This window comes from Cetorhinus maximus, chromosome 10 (assembly GCF_964194155.1).
Source record: "Cetorhinus maximus chromosome 10, sCetMax3.hap1.1, whole genome shotgun sequence".
NCBI classification, from domain to species: domain Eukaryota; kingdom Metazoa; phylum Chordata; class Chondrichthyes; order Lamniformes; family Cetorhinidae; genus Cetorhinus; species Cetorhinus maximus.
In genome coordinates, this window is record NC_135888.1 from 135,976,996 (window position 1) to 135,998,151 (window position 21,156).

Genomic DNA, 21,156 nt, shown 5'->3' on the forward strand with positions numbered 1-21,156 from the left:
GTGGAGGCGGGTTGCCTCAGATCGTTTACAAAGTACCTGGATGAGCACTTGGCACGTCATAACTTTCAAGGCTATGGGCCAAGTGCTGGGAAATGGGATTAGGTAGGTAGTTCAAAGTGATTCTCACGTGTCCGTGCAGACTCGATGGGCCGAAAGGCCTCTTCTGCACTGTGATTCTGTGATTCTTGTAAATCTTCACGGCACGCTCCCCAGTGCCTCTATATCCGTTTTATACTATGGCGACCAGAACTGCATGCAATGTCAGCTAATTACGGTCTAACCAAGCTTCTGTGCAGGTAATATAACCTCCTTACTGTTATGATCAGACCCCGTGATAAAACAAATAACGATGTTGAGACTTCTCCCTTTTCAGTAAGACCGTCCCTTTCACATTTAAACAAAGCTGCTCGACAACCCTACCAGCTCGGAGATTCCAGCCCATGGGAGGTCAGTATCCACATGCGTCTATATTAATTCAGATATCTGAATCATATTTTCTCCGTGGTCGTTTCACTACAAGCAACGAAAATTGTTTTTTTTTTAGTTTGGATTTACGTTCAAGTCCCAGAGTCTGGCATGTCATCCGTCTCAAGCAAAGTTTCAGTGGGTTTTAATTATCCTTGGATAGAACGATAATATTTCAATGCTTCAATATCTAGTATCAGAGTGTGGATCATCATTAAAAGCAACAGTGTCCTCATTTGCATAACCAAAATACCTAGTTGCCACGATTTTGGCACAGGGTGAGGATTGGGGCCAAAGTGAGTGCTAATAATCGTTGCCACATTCTCCGGGTTAGTGCTGCATGACATTTTGGTATTTCATCTGACACGGACGAAATCCTGCATGCGTGTGCATCCGCCATTTGTCCAATAAACAAAGGAATCCAGGACTGTAAACAAAATACCTAACACCACGTAACCAGCTATGGAGAATATCGAATCGATCGTAAAGGAAATCTATTCTGTTTAAGCAATTCTTTTGTACGCTAACATTTAAATGAAGATTACACTTTAATTGAAAGAAGTCTAATTGGATTAACGAAGCTTGGTTTCCGTGCTGCTTTTTCCAAATCTAAAGTGATCGCTGTCTCACAACAGCTGCCTGGAATCCGATCCTAAGTCTTCATATCTGTCGTATGTCAGAGATTTTACATTCCCGTAAAATGAGAATTAGAAGTATTTGGTATCAAACTAAATTGCGTTAGCTAGTGAGCTTACTGTTGATTGTAAAGGTTTAAACAGTTTCTGGTCATTCACACATCTTCACTGTGATTTTCGTCTGGATCCATAGCGGGGTGGGAGGGGGGTGGCGGGTGGGTGGTGGGCGGCGGGAGTTGGGAAGAGGAAGGGACTCTGGTCAACTCTGGCCCAAAATTATACTTTCTGTAACCATTGAGCAGTTGCTGTTGTATGGAGATAGACAAAAAATAGTTGGCAGTCCAACTCGAGTCTGCTGTATGTCTGTCTTGGAGCAGACAAATTTGAAAGGATGCTTTTCTCTCAAAGAGGAAATGGCGGTGTGTTTGCAAAGCACAGGTTCTACAATGTTTTAATTTGTATCTGTTTACTTTGTCAAAGTCTTAATTATAAGAAAAATCCCAGCACATATAATTTAAGTGAATAGCAGTAAATTATTACAGAAGAATAAAAAATTGCCATATCATCCTATAAATAAAATTTCGATTCTGACCTGTAAGTTATCAGAAGGTTCTGAATAAATGTCTATTAACATATTCAGTATGAACCCGTACATACGAACAAGGAGCAGGAGTAGGCCATTCAGCCCCTCGAGCCTGCTCCGCCATTTATTAAGATCATGGCTGATCTGGTAGTAATCTCAAATCTGCATCTCACCCACCGCCGATAATCTATCACCCGTTTGCTTATCAAGAATCTATCCACTTCCGCCTTAAAAATATCCAAAGTCTCTCCTTCCACCACTTTTTCTGGAAGACAGTTCCAAAGTCTCACTACACTCTAAGTGAAAAAGTTGTCAGCTCATCTCTTTTAGATGGGCATCCCCTTATATTTAAACGCTGACCCTTAGTTCTAGATTCTCCCACAAGAGGAAACATCCTCTCCACATCCCCCCATTAAGACCCTTCAGGATCTTATATGTTTCAATCAAATCGCCTCTTACTCTTCTAAACTCCAGTAGATAGAGCCTAGTCTGTCCAACCTTTCCTCACATGGCAACCCACCCATTCCAGGCATTAGTCTGGTAAACTTTCCCTGAGCTGTTTCCATCGTATTTACATCCTCCCATAAATAAGGTGACCAATACTGTACACTGTACTCCAAATGTGGTTTCACTAGTGCCCTGTACAAGTGAGGCACAACTTCCATAGCTTTGTATTCAATTCCCCTCACAACAAATGAGAACATTCTATTAGCTTTCCTAACTACCTGCTGTACCTGCAGACTAGCCTTTTGTGATTCATGCACAAGGACACCCAGATCCCTCTGCACCTCAGAGCTCAGCAATATCTCACCATTTAGATAATAAGCTTATCTTAATTCTTCCTGCCAAAATGGACAATTTCACATTTTTCCCACATAATACGCCATTTGCCAGGTCTTTTCCCATTCACTTAAACCATCTGTATCCGTTTCTAGCCTCCCTGTGTCCTCTTCACAATTTACTTTCCTACTTATCTTTGTGTCATCAGCAAATTTGGCAATCATCCCAAACATTCCTTCACCCATTTATATAAATTGTAAACAGTTGAGGTCCCATCACTGATCCCTGAGGCACACCACACGTTACATCTTGCCAACCTGAAACAAACCCATGTAAGCCTATTATCTGCTTCCTTTTAGCCAGCCAATCTTCTATTCATGACAATATGTTACCCCTTATACCACGAGCTTTTATTTTCTGCAATAAACTTTGATGTGGCACTTTATCAAATGCCTTCTGGAAATCTAAGTACAGTACGTCCACCAGTTCCCCTTTGTCCACAGCCCATGTTACTTCCTCAAAGAACTCCAATAAGTTGGTTAAACATGATTTCCCTTTCACAAAACCATGTTGACTCTGCATGGTGACCTTGAGCTTATCCAAGTGCCCTGCTATAACTTTATAATAATAGTCTATGACATTTTCCCTACACCAGATGTTAAGCTAACTGGCCTGTAGTTTCTCACCTTCTGTTTCCCTCCCTTTCTGAATAAATGAGTTACGTTTGTTGTCTTCCATTCTAATGGGACCTTGCCCAAATCTAGGGAGCTTTGGACACCAGACACTTCTTTTAAGACCCTAGGATAATGTCCATCAGGACCTCGGCTCTTGTCAACACGCAGCTCCAACAACTTACTCAGTACCACTTCTCTGGTGATTGTAATTTTCCCCAGTTCCTCCCTCCCTTCCATTTCCTGGTTTATAGCTGCTTCTGGGATGTTACCTGTATCACCTATAGCGCAAACTTATGCAGAATGCCTGTTCAACTCATCTGGCATCTCCTTGTTTTCCATTATCAATTCTCCAGTCTTACTTTCTATAGGACTAACTCTCAATTTGTTAACTCGTTTATTTTTAAAATATTCATAAAATCTCTTACGATCTGTTTTTATATTTCTGGCTAGCTTTTTTTCAAACTTTACTTTTTCCACCCTTATTAGTCTTTTAGTCATTGTTTGCTGTTCCTTATATTCTTTCTAATCTTCTGACCTGCAACCTGTCTTTGCACAATTATGTTTTTTTTCTTTAAGCTTGTTACTATTTTTAACCTTTCGAGCTAACCACCGATGGTGGGTCCATTCCTTGGAGTTTTCCTTGATCATTTGAATGTATCTATTCTGTGCATTCTGAAATATCCCCTTAAATATTAGCCACTGCATCTCCATTGACCCTTAGCCTAATTTCCAATTCACTAAAGCCAGCTCAGCTTTCGTGCCATCATAATTGTCCTTATTTAAGTTTAAAAAGTCTTTCGAACCCACTCCTCTTTCCCTCAAACAGAATGTAAAATTCAATCATCTTGTGGCCGTTGCTTCCTAGGGGCGCCTTCATTATGACATCATCTAATTGCACAATCCCTTGCTCTCTGGTTAGTTCCTGAACATGCTGTTCTAAGAAACTACCCCAAAAACATTCAGAGTACTCCTCATCTAGGCAATCTTTGCCCATCTGAATTTTGCAGGCTATCTGGAAATTTAAATATCCAATGATTATCACCGTGCCTTCTGACAAGCTCCAACTATTTCTTCCTTTATGCTCCACCCTACCATATGGTTGCTATTAGGGACCCTGCACACAACTCCCACAAGTGACTTCTTCCCTTTACCATTTCCCTCATCCACCCAAAACGTTTCCACATCCGGGTTACCTGAACTTAGGTTATCCCACTCTTTTGTACTAATGCAATCATAAACTAACAGAGTCACCCCTCCACCTTTTCTTCACTTACGTTCCTTCCTTAATATCCTATACCCTTCAATATTCAGATCCCAATCCATGTCGTCCTGCAGCCATGTTTCCATAATGCTATCAAATCGTCATTATTTATTTCTATGTGCACTCTCAGTTCATTTGTTTTGTTTCGAATCCTATGTGTATTCATATACAGGGCATTTATTTTTATAATTTTGTTCTTTTTATAACCTCTAGTCATCTGTTGATTTACAGTTAGATTTGTACTCTTTATTCCTTGTCTGTTTTACATTTCCCATAATAATATTTTTTTTTCCTTGTCCCTGCTCTTTGATTTACCACATCTTCCCAAATTTGATCCCTTGACCCCACTATTTAGTTCAAAACCCTCTCTAATTCCCTCGTTTGCAGCTGACAAGAACCAACATCCCAGCACGTTCGGCTGTAGACCGACCCAACGGTGCAGGTCCCACTTTCCCCAGCACTGGTGCCACTGCCCCATGAACCAGAACCCACTTCACAGAATCAGAATCACAAAGCAGAAGAAGCCCTTCGGCCCATCGAGTCTGCACCGAAACGAGAGAAACACCTGACCTACTTACCTAATCCCATTTACTGGCACTTGGCCCTTAGCCTTGTATGTTATGACGTACTAAGTGCTCATCCAGGGTACTTTTTAAAGGATGTGAGGCAACCCGCCTCCACCACCCTCCCAGACAATGCATTCCAGACCGTCACCACCCTCTGGGTAAAAAGGTTTTTCCTCACAGCCCCCCTAAACCTCCTGCCCCTCAGCTTGAACTTGTGTCCCCTCGTGACTGACTCTTTAACTAATGGGAACAGCTGCTCCCTACCCACCCTGTCCATGCCCCTCATAATCTTGTACACCCAGATCAGGTCGTTCCAGTCTTCTCTGCTCTAATGAAAACAACCCAAGTCTATCCAACCTCTCTTCATAACTTAAATGTTTCATCCCAGGCAACATCCTGGTGAATCTCCTCTGCACCCTCTCCAGTGCAATCACATCCCCCCTATAATGTTGTGACCAGAACTGCACACAGTACTCCAGCTATGGCCTCACCAAGGTTCTATACAATTCCAACTGACCTCCCTACATCTGTAAACTATTCCTCAATTGATAAAGGTAGGTGTCCCAAATGCCTTTTTTACCACCCCAGTAACATGCCCCTCCGCCTTCAGATATCTATGGATGCCAAGGTCCCATTGTTCCCCAGAACTTCCTAGTGTCATGCCGTTCATTGAATACTTCCTTGTCAAATTACTCCTTCTAAAGTGTATCACCTCACACTTTTCAGTGTTAAATTCCATCTGCCACTTATCTGCCCATTTGACCATCCCATCTATATCTTCCTGTAGCCCAAGACACTCAACCTCGCTATTGACCACCCGGCCAATCTTTGTGCCATCCGCAAATTTACTAATCCTACCCCCCATATAGTCATCTGTGTCGTTTATATAAATGACAAATAATAGAGGACCCAGCACGGATCCCTGTGGTACACCACTGGACACTGGCTTCCAGTCACTTCCCCCACACTAGTCTATGAACTGCACGTTCATCTTCCTAATTTGATTTGTCCTATTCCAATTTGCACGTGGTTTAGGTAATAATCCAGAGATTATGATTTCTGAGGTTCTGCTTCTTAATTTGGTACCTATGTCCTCATACAGACTAGGCAGAGCCCCCTTCTTTATCATGCCTATGTCGTTAGTACATACATGGACAACAACGACTGGGTCCTCCCCCTACCACTGCAAGTTCCTCTCCAGCCCCAAGCAGATGTCCGAAGTCTTGCACGGGGCAGGCAGCACAGCTGCCTGGACTCACACTGTTTGCTGTAGAGAACAGTGCAAATTCCTCTGACTATACTATCCCCTACTACCACTACATTCGTGTTTGCTCCCCCAACTTGAATGGCTTCCTGTACCACCGTGAATTGGCCAGTTAGTTCACCCACCCTGCACCCTCACCCTCATCCAAACAAGTTGAAAAAACCTCAAACCTGTTGGACAATTGCAGGGGCCGAGGCTCCTGCACTCCTGCCCTCTGAGTCCCCTTAGGTGCCTTAGTCAGTCACTCTTACACTCTCCTCTCCCTGATCACTGACCAAATCGGAAGACCCTGTCCTAAGAGGTGTGACTACCTCCTTGCACAAAGAATCCAGGTAAATTCCGGCCCCGCACCTCCCCCCACCACCACTCCCCCTCCACCGCCCCCACCCGATGAATCACAGCATCTGCAGTTCCGCCTCCAGTTCATAAAATCTGAGCTGAAGCTGCTCAAACTTCAATCACTTACAGCAGGCATGTTTGCCCTGGATCAAACTGGCATCCAGGAGTTCCCACATGCTGCGGCTATGTGACATCATCTGTCCTGATATCCATAATGTGCTCTGATTAATTATTTAATTATTTTATTCAATTTTATATTTTACTTTTGTTTTTATATATTGCATTAACTTTACCACCAGCTGTTGGGCTATTTTGAACCTTAGGAATAGAATAAAACTTAGTCACTTACCAGATACTCACCAATTAACTAGCTTTTTTCTCCGGTCGTAGGGTACAACCACTTGCTGAAGGCTGAGAAAGTTAGAAAGTAACAGAGCACCTCTTCCCTTCCTTCCTTAACTCCCCAACTCCCAACACTAAACCTTACCCAAAGCTTATCTTCCCCCTATGCACTGAATTCCCACTTGGAACTAAATTCCCAAATATACTCACTCGGCCTCTGTCTCGCTTCGGCTGAAGTCTCCTCTCGCTGATCATGCGCCTCTTACTGATCCTGCGCTGAAAAAGCCTCTTTCTTATATGGATCTGTAATGAGTCACTCTCTAGCTTCGCTCCCTGCTACAACTATCAACGCCTAATTTAGGCATAAGCTTTCGGTAATTGACAGTTAACTGCCACTAACGTGATTACCTGTTTAACTAGACTGCTTAATTTAAAGGTTGTTAATTTAAGTTTGTTAGCTCTAGATCAGAATCTGACTCTTACTCCAAAATTGAACTTCAAGAAGATTTGCCAGTTGAATTCCCACTTTGAGCTAAATTCCCAAATATACTCACTCAGTCTCTGTCTCACTCAAGCCGAAGTCTCCCGTGGCTGATCATGCGCCTCTTATTGCTAGTCCGAGTTTTCTAGAAAGAAGAAAGTTTCGAGGATAGAGAAAAAAGCTTCCTGTCCTTTTAATGGCGCACCAATAAATGCAACATGAACATCACGAAGGTTTAAGAATGCAACCTCGCTTTTAGAAATTGGTAGCACTTCATATTGGTTGAGTATGAATGTGCCTTTATTCACCACTCAGGGGCTAATATGTGGTTGCTGATCTCGACTGGCTCCTTTGAATCGAAACCATCGCGTACGATCAGATGCAGCCTGAAACTGGACTGTGATCTGCGGTTTGTGTGTGCGTCCATTGGTGATTTTTAAAGAAATACGAAGATGATTCCCTCAGGAAGAAACTCGCCGATTTTAATGAACTAAAGGTATTTTGTGCAATGTTACTGACCCACTGAAGAAATGATTTTTGAAAAACTTTGCTTAAAGGAATTAATGAAGAGTATCGAAACGCATTGAAACAATTTGAATGCTTTGTGCTGGCCGTGAGATACAAAATATGCTGCTTGAAAAAATGGCAATTATTGTGCTGTATTTCTCTTCGTGGGACTTATTCATTATTCGATTCCTGGAGAGCTGCAACTGGCTGCACTTGTAGGGAACATTGCAACTGATTTGGGTTTAGACGTGAAGCAGCTCGCCGGTCGCACTTTGCGGATTGTATGTGGTTCAAAGAACAGTACTTGAATATAAATTTAGACAATGGAATCCTGCTTGTAAGGAAAAAAGTGACGGAGGAGAGCTCTGTGGGGCTCGTATCGCTTGTATGCTATCCCTGGATGCCGTGCTTGCAGACCCCCTGAGCCCATATCGTGCCGACCTGGAGATTTTAGATGTAAAGGATAACTCTCCCATATCTTCCAAGAACTGGACATCTCAGAAGCTTCTGCACCGGGAGCGCGCTTTCCTCTCGAACCCGCGCGCATGATGAAGACTTTGGAACAAATTCACTACGTGCTCCTTGACAACGATTATTTTGGCCTGAAAGTACAGACGAGTAATGGAGATGGGAAGCTGCCATTATTGGTGTTGAAAAAGCCTCTGGATAGCAAAAAAGAAAAGGCCCATAAGCTAATGTTAATTGCTAAAGACAGAGGGATTCCTGAACAGCCAGGCACTGCTCAACTACCAGTTGTAGTAGGAGATGCAAACAACAACAAACTTGTTTTAGATCAGTTACTTTATAGGGTCAACTTATTAGAAAATGCACCCAAACGAACCCTGGTAATTAAATTAAATACCACTGATTTTGATGCTGGTTCTAATGGAGATAAAGTGTACTCTTTAGCAGTCACACATCTGCAGAAATACCCCAGCTATTTGTTTTGGATTCCAAAACTGGTGAAATTAGAGTGAAAGAGAGTGTGGATCATGAAGAAAAGAGCGTTTATGAGATCCATGTGCAAGCAATGGATAAGGGCCCTTATCCCAAGCCCACGTATAGAAACATGCTGGTGGGCATTATTGACCTGTATGGTAACGCACCTAAAGTGACTCTAACTTCCTTGTCGAGCTCAGTTAGTGAAAATGCTCCACCGGGCGCTGTCGTTGCCCTAATCAGCAGAGCAGATAAAGATTCCGGTGAAAATGGGAAGATAGAATGTCAAATTACAGACAACCTTCCTTTCGTCCTTGATTTATCTTTAAACAATTATTATAGATTACTTATCCACCACCACCTAGACCGCTAAAATATGCCCAAGCACAAAGTAACCATCACATGTAGAGATGCGGGAGATCACCCTCTCACACCCAACAAACCATCGTGGCAGAGGTTTCAGACATAAATGACAATCACCACAGTTTTCACATCCTTTATATACTGCTTACGTGATGGAAGACAAAATTATGATGACTTCCATCTTCCAAGCTACTGCGTTTGATCCTGATTTAATGCAGAGCTCTCGATATCCTCTTCAATCGTAGAGACTCGGGATGAGGATAAACGAATTTTTGGTTCTGTGGATAGTAATGCAGAGAGAGCTATCATATTTTCTCGTTTTGACTTTTAACTATAAACAACTAAAACATTTTTAAATCCATCTCTAAGCACAGGAGTCCCCGCACTTACCGGTACTGCCTCAGTAAATGCAACTATCCTTGACCAGAATGACAATGTCCCAGTGATCGTGCACCCAAGTCCGATGTCTAGGTCAACAGTAATGGAGAAAGCGTCTCGCTTCGCTCAACCAGGATCCTTAGTCATGAAAGTAACGGTCACTGATGCTGGTGGAAATGGCAAATTTCTTCCCAAATAAAGCACAGTACAGACCCTGGTCACTTTACTATTTCAACCGATCCGGACCATCAGTCGTCTTGTGAGCAAAGATTTTAAGAAGCAACAGTTGCTTATTGTGGAAGCAGACAATGGAACGCCACCTCTTACAGCTACAATGACAATACTGTTATCCGTCATGGAGGTCGATACAGAGATGCTTCCAAACACAAGCAACTTGTCTGAAGATGCCGGCTTTAGCTCTAACATGAGTCTTTACTTAATTATATCTTTAGGGGTAATCTCGGCGATTTTCCTACTGGTTTTAATTATCTTTGCCTTCAAAGTCCATAAAACAGAACTGGATTTGATGCCCATCCCTATAACATTGCTGCGCGTTGCTGCTTCGATTCAAGGAATTTGTTAAATGGAATTCAAAGAGCAAGCCAAAGTATTCATGTATCTCCAAACTATGTTGAAGTAGTTGGGGGCAATCCACCTTCTCAAAGTTACCATTACAAGACTTGTTCAACTTGGCATTCCATCAAGAGAGACATAATGTTCCCCAACACTTGTGATTCGCCTGGGACCAAAGTCAGGAGAGACATTATTGGGAAAGGTTAGGAATCCTGCAACGAGTAACTCACATCCCGTCTCCCCAAAGCCTGTATACAATCTACAAGGCACAAGTGAAGAGTGTGATGGAATACTCCCCACTTGCCTGGTTGAGTGTATCTCCCACAACACTCAAGAAGCTTGACACCATCCAGCACAAAGCAGCCCACTTGATTGGCAACACATCCACAAACATTCATTCCCTCCACCACCGATGCGTGGTAGCAGCAGTGTGGACGATCTACAAGATGCACTGCAGAAATTCACCAAGACTGCTTAGACAAGACCTTCCAAACTCACGACCACCACCATCTAGGAGGACAAAGGCAGCAGATATATGGGAACACCATCACCTGGAAGTTCCCCTCCAAGACACTCATCATCCTGACTTGGAAATATATCGCCGTTCCTTCACTGACACTGAGTCAAAATCCTGAAACTCCCTTCCTAACAGCACTATGGGTGTACCTACACCATATGGATTGCAGCGGTTCAAGAAGGCAGCTCTTCACCTCCTTCTCAAGGGCAACTAGGGATGTGCAATAAATGCTCACCTAGCCAGCGAAGTCCACATCCCCTGCATGAATAAACAAAAGGAAATTAATTGAGTGTATCACAAGAATAAGTAAGCAATTGGGAACTTGACATGACTCCCTGCACAGTCGCTCAGTTATGTATTCATTAAGAACATGATTTTAATGGGAATTTTGCCGAGCAGACTCTCAAGATGCGTAGTGAAACTGGAGAATAATTTTGTTTTCGCAAAAAGAGAAATCATTGTCCAAAATATTAAATTCAACACCTGTTTTGATTTTCAGTTGAACAACAATAATTGCACATATGCTGCGAGTAACGCGACATCGTCTCTTTAAGAACTGAATAGTATTCTGATTGGTTGAATACGACTGTTTGCCTGGTAGCCAATCAGGAGCTAAAATGCGATTGGTGATCCGGACAACCCCCTCCCATCCTCCATCTCGTAACATCAGACCAGTGTAAGACCGGATTGCGAGCTGCTGCGCAATGTTTCACCGCTAATTTTGGGCGAAATGAGACGATTTCAACGAAATAACCTTGGCGATTCTCAAAACTGGCAGAGGTTCTGCCGTACAATCAGTTCCTTCGAGTTAGGAAACGATATTCACTTGACTGTTAAAACGATGTTGAACGGCGCAGTCTCGTGCTGAAACCATTGGAATGATTCATCGTGGAAATGCGATATAAAATAACCTGGTTGCTAAAATGGCAACTGTTGTTCTGCACATTGCTTTCATGGGATCTAATTTCCGGGCAGATTCGTTATTCGATTCCTGAGGAGCTGCAGCGGGGCGTCTTTGTTGGGAATATCGCAGCCGATTTGGGTTTAGACGTAAGCCAGCTCTCGGCTCGCAGTTTGCGGATCGTGGCCGGTGCCAGGAAACAGTATTTGGAGGTAAATTTAGACAATGGGAGTTTCTTTGTGAGGGAAAAAATAGACAGAGAACAGCTTTGCGGGCCTAGCCTCTCTTGTGTGCTATCCTTGGAGGCTGTGATTAAAAATCCTCTCAATTTGTACCACGTTGAAGTGGAGATTCTCGATGTAAATGACAATGCTCCCAGATTTCCCAAGAGCCAGTTCCACCTTGAAATCTCAGAAGTGGCTGCGCCCGGAACGCGCTTCCCCCTCGAGTCCGCGCACGACCCGGACGTAGGAATCAACTCCGTTCAAACCTACCAGCTCCTTCCGAACGATTATTTTACTCTGGATGTCCAGACGCGCAGCGGAGTGGGGAAGTTTCCAGTTCTGGTGTTGGAAAGGCCTCTGGACAGAGAAAAACACGCAGCCCACAGGTTGGTGCTAATAGCCAAGGACGGCGGATCTCCTGAAAGGTCAGGTACCGCTCAAATCACCGTCCTGGTTCAGGATGCAAACGACAACGCGCCTGTTTTTCCCCAGGCGCTTTATAGGGTCACGCTGTTAGAAAATGCACCGAAAGGAACTGGGGTAATCAAGCTAAATGCTACTGATCTGGATGCTGGCCCTAATGGAGAAATAGAATACTCCTTCAGCAGCCGGACAGCAGTTAGAGTACCTCAACTGTTCAGCATAAATTCAAAAACTGGCGAAATCACAGTTGAAGGGCCTTTGGATTATGAAGAAAGCAATGTATTCGCCATTAACGTGCAGGCTATTGACAAGGGTCCTACCGCAATCCCCGTGTATTGTGATGTTGTGGTTGATATTATTGACGTGAACGATAACGCCCCTGAAGTGACTTTGACGTCTTTGTCCAGTCCAGTTAGTGAAGGTGCGCCGCCGGGCACCGTAGTTGCTCTGATCAGCGCTGCTGACAAAGATTCGGGCCAAAATGGGCAAGTAGAATGTGGAATCGCAAATAACATCCCGTTCAAGCTTGACCTATCTTTAAAAAACTATTATAGGTTGCTCACACAGTGGCTGCTGGACCGTGAAAATGTCTCAAAGTACGACGTTATCGTGACATGCAGGGACGGGGGAAGCCCTCCCCTAACTTCCAACAAAACAGTCCTAGTGGAGATTTCCGATGTAAACGACAACTCACCACGCTTCACGCAGCCTTCGTATACCGCTTACGTGATGGAGAACAATATCATTGGGACATCTATTTTTCAAGTGACAGCCTTTGATCCAGATTTAAACCAGAATGCTCGGCTATCCTACTCTATCCTTGGGACACAGATCCAGGGTGCTTTAACGTCCTCTTATGTCTCCATTGACTCGGAGAGCGGTATCATATTTTCCCAGCAATCGTTTGACTACGAGCACCTTCAAAACTTTCAGATCCAAGTTCAGGTTCAAGACTCCGGAGTCCCGCCACTCGCCAGCGAAGTTTCGGTGGATTTTATTATTCTAGATCAGAATGACCATGCCCCGGTGATTGTCCACCCATTACCCGAGTTTGGTTCAACTGTGATGGAAACGGTGTCCCGTTTCGCTGAACCTGGGTACTTAGTTGCTAAGGTGTCGGCCACCGACGCGGACATGGGCCGAAACGCTCAGCTTTCTTATCAGATTCGTCAAGCAACAGATCCTGGCCTTTTCACTATTTCAACCGACACCGGGGAAATCTGGACAACCCGTCGAATAGTGAACAACGATGGCAAAAAGCAAAGGTTACTCATCTTGGTAAAGGATAATGGAAGGCCAGCCCTATCCGCTACAGTAACTATTGTCTTGTCGGTCGTGGAGGACGATACAAAAATGTTGCCTGGTGCAAGTACCTTATCAGATGATCCTGAGCTAACTTCTGACATAAGCCTTTACTTAGTCATATCTTTAGGGATTGTCTCGTCGATTTTTCTAGTAGTTTTAATAGCCCTGGCTGTCAAGGTCCAGAAGCGCAGACATGGTTTTGACGATCGCAGTTGTCATGTGGAGATGTGTTGCTGTTTTGATGCAAGGAATTCACTGAATGGGATTCAAAAGGCCAGCCGAAACATTCAGATACCTCCTAACTATGTCGAAGTATTTGGAGGGGACCCACTTACACAAAGTTTCCGCTACGAGACGTGCTCAACTTTAAATTCATCCCAAAGGGACGCCCTGTTTCGCAAACTTAATACTACATCCACGGGGAAGGGTTATGTTAGCGGTGAAACAACGGAGAGAGAAGAAAGCGCACTGAAAACAAAGTCTGCAAGCAATAGGAACACGATATATGATGAGGTGAGATACTGGCAATAAACAGCTCACGGGTTCTGACGGGATCCACAGGTAACCAGTAAAACAATCCCTTATGGATTTCGAAGAAACAACCACTTTTGTTTTAGTTAACTTAGCCAATCCAGCCCCCGAACCGTCAATCAAATTACGCTAAGTTTGTTGCACTGTTAATAACTTCAGCGTTTTAGATTCTTAATTCGGCCCCTCTCTACAATCCACTCCATCCTTCTCCGCCTCACTCATCAGAAGTTATACATTGCGCCACCAGGTCGATAAGCATTAAATCGAACCATAAACCAGAACGTAGAAAAATGTATATGTCAGGGTGGTATTCCAGCGGGCATCTACTTATTAACTGTGAAGTCTACTCGAACTCGATTAATTATGAAAATATCCATAATATGTAATAGAATTTGCAAGTGTCAGGTTGTTTATTTCTTGATGAACAGCTTATGTTCGTTCTAAGGAATGAAGTGTGGGGATGAGAAAGACATTAAAATTGGAGCAGTTGTAATTTATTTTAGTTTACTATTTTGGTTATGGTAATTATCCATCGCCAGCTGGAATGTATCACAGTGGTGTGGAGCGCAAGTAGATATTCTACAGAGACTGATTTGTAACATCCGCCAGCTTTTAATGATGAGTAGAGAGCTGATATGTGGCCAATTCCATGCTGCCTTTTCAGAGAAAAATGAGTTTTGTACGGATGTGTACACAAATGTACATTGCTCAATGACAAGTGGCTCAATTTTAACATTAGCAGAAAGAAGAAAGAAAAACCTACACTGGGAAAGCAGCAAAAAAAAAAGATGCGTAATTTAGTTGGGTAGGCACCAATTACAGCCGCTTTGCAGCCCCTGCAAAGCTGTAGTGTATTGATGTGAGACAGCAGCTTAATGAGCCGAATGGCCTGTTGCCGTATGTATTTTTTATGCACGCCATTGTAATTCCAGTGCAAGAAATCCAAAAATTGCAAGGTTCCAGTCTACACCATCTGTGCATTAGCACAACTTAGGAGCAAATGGTCAGTTTTGCAAATGGGGCCACAATAGCCTACCAAGGAACAGTGTTGAGACTGCTATGAACGAATTAAGCTATTGTTTTGGTTCTGACCAACAACCGTTTTGGATATGCGTCTAGAAAACGCTAATAACAAAACTACGAACATCGGTGGGTGAACTGACTGGAGAGCACACTAAATTGATGAGTTCGCCTTATATCATCAGGCTTCACGCGAATTTCAGATAAACTGCGTTGAAGTGTCATGAAAATTTTAAAAACAACTCATTTTTAATTCTCTTAGTGTCAACAGAGAATCGATCTCTTCTAACTGGATGTTAGGAACAATTGAATAGAAGTGTCTCTACATCCACGTGTTAAACCTCACTGACAATGCAGAGAGTGCATGGGAGACCACAATCTGCCTTCAATCAGATCCCCACCGCACACCACTCTACCGTGATGCAATAGAAATCAGTACCTGTAATCTCCGGCCAGGACAGAAAAATGGAGATTCCAATGCCATCCAATTACCCTGGGCTCGATTCAAACCCATGACCAAGGTCACAAGGGCAGTGTGTGAGTGCAGTATGCTTACTTTCCGCTATTTGATGTTTTATTTCCCCAGTATGTATTGACTCAACAGTCGAGACTTTACATAAACGAGTGCATTTAAAACAGGACTTTGGAGGTTTACTTGGATTACTATAGCTTGTCACAATGAAATAATCTCTATGACTCGAAAACATTTCGTAGAATTCTATAGATCACTCAAAATCCGAGCACTGAGGAAACTAAGAAAACATAAGTTTCAATATTCTATGAAGAATGACTGCGTTGCACTGGTGATAACATGTTAGTTTATCGAAGTTGGAAAAAAACTCGAGAAACGCTTGTAGGAAGCTACTACTAACAACCGGAAAGCAAAGTTATCTGAGTACTGTTAGAGAATTTGTCAGCCTCACAAATAAAATGGAAATACTTGAGAGGCAACGAAACATAAGTAAATCAATTTGGATTTTCAGCGAACGTTTGACAATAGTCCACAAATGAGATAGGCAGTGGGACTTAAGGCTCATGCGGTAAGTTGCACATTATCCAATGGAATGAGAATTGGCTTAGTATCGTGAGACAAAGGTCGGTGCGAGCTATTTCACAAGGAATTTACTTCGATCTCCACTACTCACCATGTTTATGAAGCACATGGACAAGATCTACTAATGTTATACTGTTCTCAGTGACGTAACTGCATACCGCAGGAGTGAGTTCAATGAAACTTAACTATTTATAGTCGGACTACACTAATTTTATACATGGGTTTGAAGTATGCAAGATGCGAAACAACATATGGCTATGCATATAATAACTGTATCAGTAACCCTATGTCCAACAAAGAAAATTAAAACTGCAACGATCGCTAATCATACCCTGAAAGCACATGAATGAGGGATAGGGCAACTCGAGAATGCAGAAGTGCGTGTAAGGTACTAGTTTTTAACACATAAGAAATTATGCTGCGATTGTACAAATTGATGGCCTAACTAGTTCTGTAGTGTGGTTTACAGTTTTTCCCACCTTTTCTCAAAAATATTAGGCACGTTATAAAAATATTTGAATGGTCAAAATAGTAATTGGGGAACTTCGGAAATTAAAGTTTGACAGAAGGTTTAGGGGACTACATTTATTTTCACTTCAGAAAAGGAAATTGAGGTTACTGCATCCAATCTGTTATTACCACGAGAGCAATAAGCAAAATGGAAGGTAATAAACCATTTAACTTGGACCTGAATATACGTCTTGGAGAGAGAAGGGTATAAGTCTCAATATTCGAGTGTGATTAGAGATTAGAAAACACACGCGCTTTCACAATTTAGTGGATGCGTGGTGTAGAAAAAGCAGATGACTTGAGGTCAAATAGCACCCTTATGAAGCCATTGGATGTATCTCCATTTGCAAGTGAAGCAGAAGATTACCTAAAGCTTAAGAGTACCGATTCATTGCTTCCATTAGAGGAGTGGGTAATAATTTAGTCGTCCGCAAAGACGAATTAACAGCTGGCAAGCGTTGGAAAACCTAGATGAAATAATAATAAATGGACGATAAATGGAATTGAATTAATAGACCAAAAAATGCATGCACGATTTTCTTTTTAAAAATCCCAAACATATTCTTCATAAATGATCTGCGAGGTATTCGGTGCAGTTTTTATCTCGAAATAATTTTCGCAGCAAAACGAAATGTCCACTGTAGTGAAAGAACGCTTAAATCAATTTTTAATTGTGCAACAATAAATATAAATATCTTGTGCTGATTTGAGACATCCCAGCTTTAAGAAACCAAGAACATTCTGATTGGTTGAATGTTAGTGTGCCCTTGTTCACCAATCAGAAGCTGAGATGTGTTTGGTGATCCGGACTGCCCCCTTCACTAACCAGACACCATTATGTACGATCAGGCGCAGTGTAAAATTGGTTAGCGAGCAGCTCGGTAGGATTTTAGCACGAATCCACTGGCAATTTAAGAGACAATGAGAAGATTGAAATGGACTAAACCGAGAGAATCGTAAACCGTGCAGGTATTTTAAAAATCGTAGTTATTCGAGTTTTTAAAAATCCAAATAACTGTTTAAAGGATATGAAGGGTACCGCGTCGGACTAAAACGGTTGGAATGCTTTACACTGGAAATGAGATATAAAATATATTGGCTGCTAAAATGCCAACTATTATACTGTGCATTCTCGTGGAATCTCGTTTGTGGGCAGATTCGTTACTCGATTCCTGAAGAACTGCAACTGGGCGCCTTTGTTGGGAATATCGCAGATGATTTGGGTTTAGATATAAAGCAGCTCTCGGCTCGCCGTTTCCAGTCCGAAGCGTCTGGGCCCAGGAAACAATATGTGGACGTAAATTTGAACAATGGGATTTTATTTGTGAAGGAAAAGATTGACAGAGAAACGCTTTGCGGCCCTAGCCTGACTTGCGTATTGTCCTTGGATATTATGCTTGAAAATCCGCTTAATCTGTACCAGGTTGAAGTGGAGATTCTCGATGTGAATGACAATGCTCCCGGTTTCCCAAAGAGAAAATCCCGCCTTGAAATCTCAGAGCTTTCTACACCGGGAACGCGCTTTCCCCTCGAGTCCGCCCACGATCCGGACATTGGAACCAACTCATTACAAACGTACGAGCTCCTTCCGAACGATTATTTTACTCTCGATGTACAAATACGCGGCGGAGAAGGGAAATTGCCTGTATTGGTGTTGGAAAAGTCCTTGGATCGAGAAACAGAATCGACCTACACTTTAACTCTAATAGCCAAAGATGGCGGGGTCCCTGTAAGATCGGGCACAGCTCATCTTACAATCACAGTGAAGGATGCAAACGACAACGCCCCTGTTTTTTCTCAGCCCGTTTATAGAGCCAGCCTGTTGGAATCCGCCCCCAAAGGAACCCTGGTGACCACATTAAATGCCACTGACTTGGACGACGGTCCCAATGGAGAGGTAGTTTACTCTTTCAGTAGTCATAGCTCTGCTAGAGCTCGAGAGCTGTTTGACGTGGATTCCAAAACTGGTGAGATCAGAGTGAGAGGGAACTTGGACTACGAAGAAAGCAGTGTCTTTGAGGTTAACATTCAAGCAATGGACAAGGGTCCATACCCAATGTTCGGGCACTGTGAAGTTTTGGTGAATATTATTGATGTGAATGATAACACACCTGAGGTGACACTGAGGTCTTCGTCCAATACAGTTTCAGAAGATGCTCCAGTTGGAGCTGTAGTCGCTTTATTCAGTGCAGCAGATAAAGATTCGCGACAAAATGGGCAGGTACAATGTCAAATTTTGAGTAAGTTGCCCTTTAAACTAGATTCTTCCGTGAAGAACTATTATAGACTGCTTATTCAGCATCGACTGGATCGCGAAAATATTTCCAAATATGATGTCACTATAACGTGCACGGATGCAGGGAATCCTCCTCTCACATCCAAGAAAACCGTTCGGGTGGAGGTTTCAGATATAAATGACAATGCGCCAACGTTCACGCAGCCTTTATACACAGCAAACGTGATGGAGAACAATGGTATTGGGGCGTCCATGTTCTCTATGTCAGCCTTTGATCCAGATGTAGGAGAGAACGCACGTCTAAAATATTCTATTCTGGAGACTCAAATTCAGAATGTCTCGGTATCCACCTATCTTTCAATTAACTCAGAGAGTGGTGTCATCTATTCTCAGAAATCTTTTGACTACGAGAAATTGAAAAATTTTCAGGTCCAAGTTCAGGTCCAAGACTCTGGAACCCCGCCACTCGCCAGTATTGCCTCAGTGAATGTTATTATCCTTGATCAGAATGACAATGTTCCAGTGATCGTGTACCCATTAGCCGAATATGGGTCAACAGCAGTAGAGACAATATCCAGGTTTGCAGAACCAGGCTACTTGGTTACCAAGGTCTCGGCCACTGATGCTGACGCTGGTCAGAACGCTCGCCTTTCTTATTCGATTTTTCAGGCTACCCATCATAACCTTTTTACTATTTCACCAGACACTGGGGAAATTTGGACTATCCGTCGCATTGCCAATAAAGATGCCTCTAAGCAAAGGCTGGTGATTATGGTAAAAGATAATGGAACACCATCACTTTCTGCCACGGTGACCATCATCTTATCTGTGATCGGCAGTGATAGTGAAATGTCCTCTAATGCGAGCAGTTTATCAGAAGCTTCCGTTTTCACACCCGACCTGAGTCTTTCTTTGGTCATAGCCTTGGCGATAATTTCTATAATTTTTCTGGTGATTTTGATTATCCTTGCTGTAAAGGTTCACCAAAACAGAAATGGGTTGAATGGCCAATTCTGTTCGCTGGGTGCATGTTGCTGCTTTGAAACAAGACATTCTCTGAATAGAATTCAAAAGGCCAGTAGAAACCTTCAGATACCCCCGAACTATGTTGAAGTATTCGGGGGTGATCCACTTTCTCAGAGTTTCCGCTATGAGTCATGTTCAACATTGCAGTCAACAAAGAGAGACTTCTTAACCCCCAACAGACGTGGCTCCTCCACAGCCAACAATGCGATTCGAAATGAACCTATTGGGAAAGGAATTTCAAGATTGATAAATTCTGAAAATTACAGCAACGCTATAAGCAATGAGGTGAGAAGCTTCAAAAAGAGTAGAGGCTGGCAGGTTTGATTTGGATGCACCGACATCCTAAGGAAAATCCAAACATTGAAATGAGGCATAGAAATAATAACGTAAATTTAAAATCCTTAGATTTATGCGCTATATATATCTCCAGTCATTCCCGCCGTGACATCGCTATGTAGTGTTATCGCCCACGATGTGATTATGTTCCTTTTCAGTTACATGTAACTAAGCTGCCTTGTCTAGTTGGGCTTAACAAGTATCCTGGTGGCGCAAAGGATTTAGCGGTCACTTGCTAAACTCACTGGATTTGATTTAAATTTATAGGAACAGTGGACATTATCCCACACTTGCTATACTTTTCCAGTTTAACTAACTGGCGAGAAATCCATAGATTGCAAGTAACCATGAAAATACAACACATTTTTTGTGGTAACAGCACTGGGTTTCCAGCCAGTTTGTGTAAATAGATTCCTTCCTTGCTGAGCTTCGTCTCAGATCGAAAGCTCCAACAACAGGCCATCTTAAAAGGAACACGTTGTGTTGTTTGATTGGGCTACATTCAAATTTCAAGGCAACTGAGTTCTGTTCAGATCAATGTTTTAAAATTATTCACTCTGAATCCATTTATCATCAGCAGAGTTTCAGCAGCCTTTTTGATCGCTATTAACTGATGAGGGACCAAAATGAGATTTACGCGTGTAGGCAGGGGTAACAATGAGGTAATAATAAATGAATGCTTTAAATCTGTCTTTCCCAAGGAACAAGATGGTGAGCAGGTTATGGTGAAAGTGGCGGTAATTGGGACACTAGAAGTGTTTAAAATTGATAAAGAGGAGAGATTGAACAGGTTGCCTGCAATTAGAGATAATAAGGCAGCAGGACCAGATAGCACGAATCCAAAGATAAAGAGGGAAGTGAGAGTAGAAATTGCAGAGTCACTGGTCATAATTTTCCAGTCTTCCTTAAAAGAGTGGTGAAGA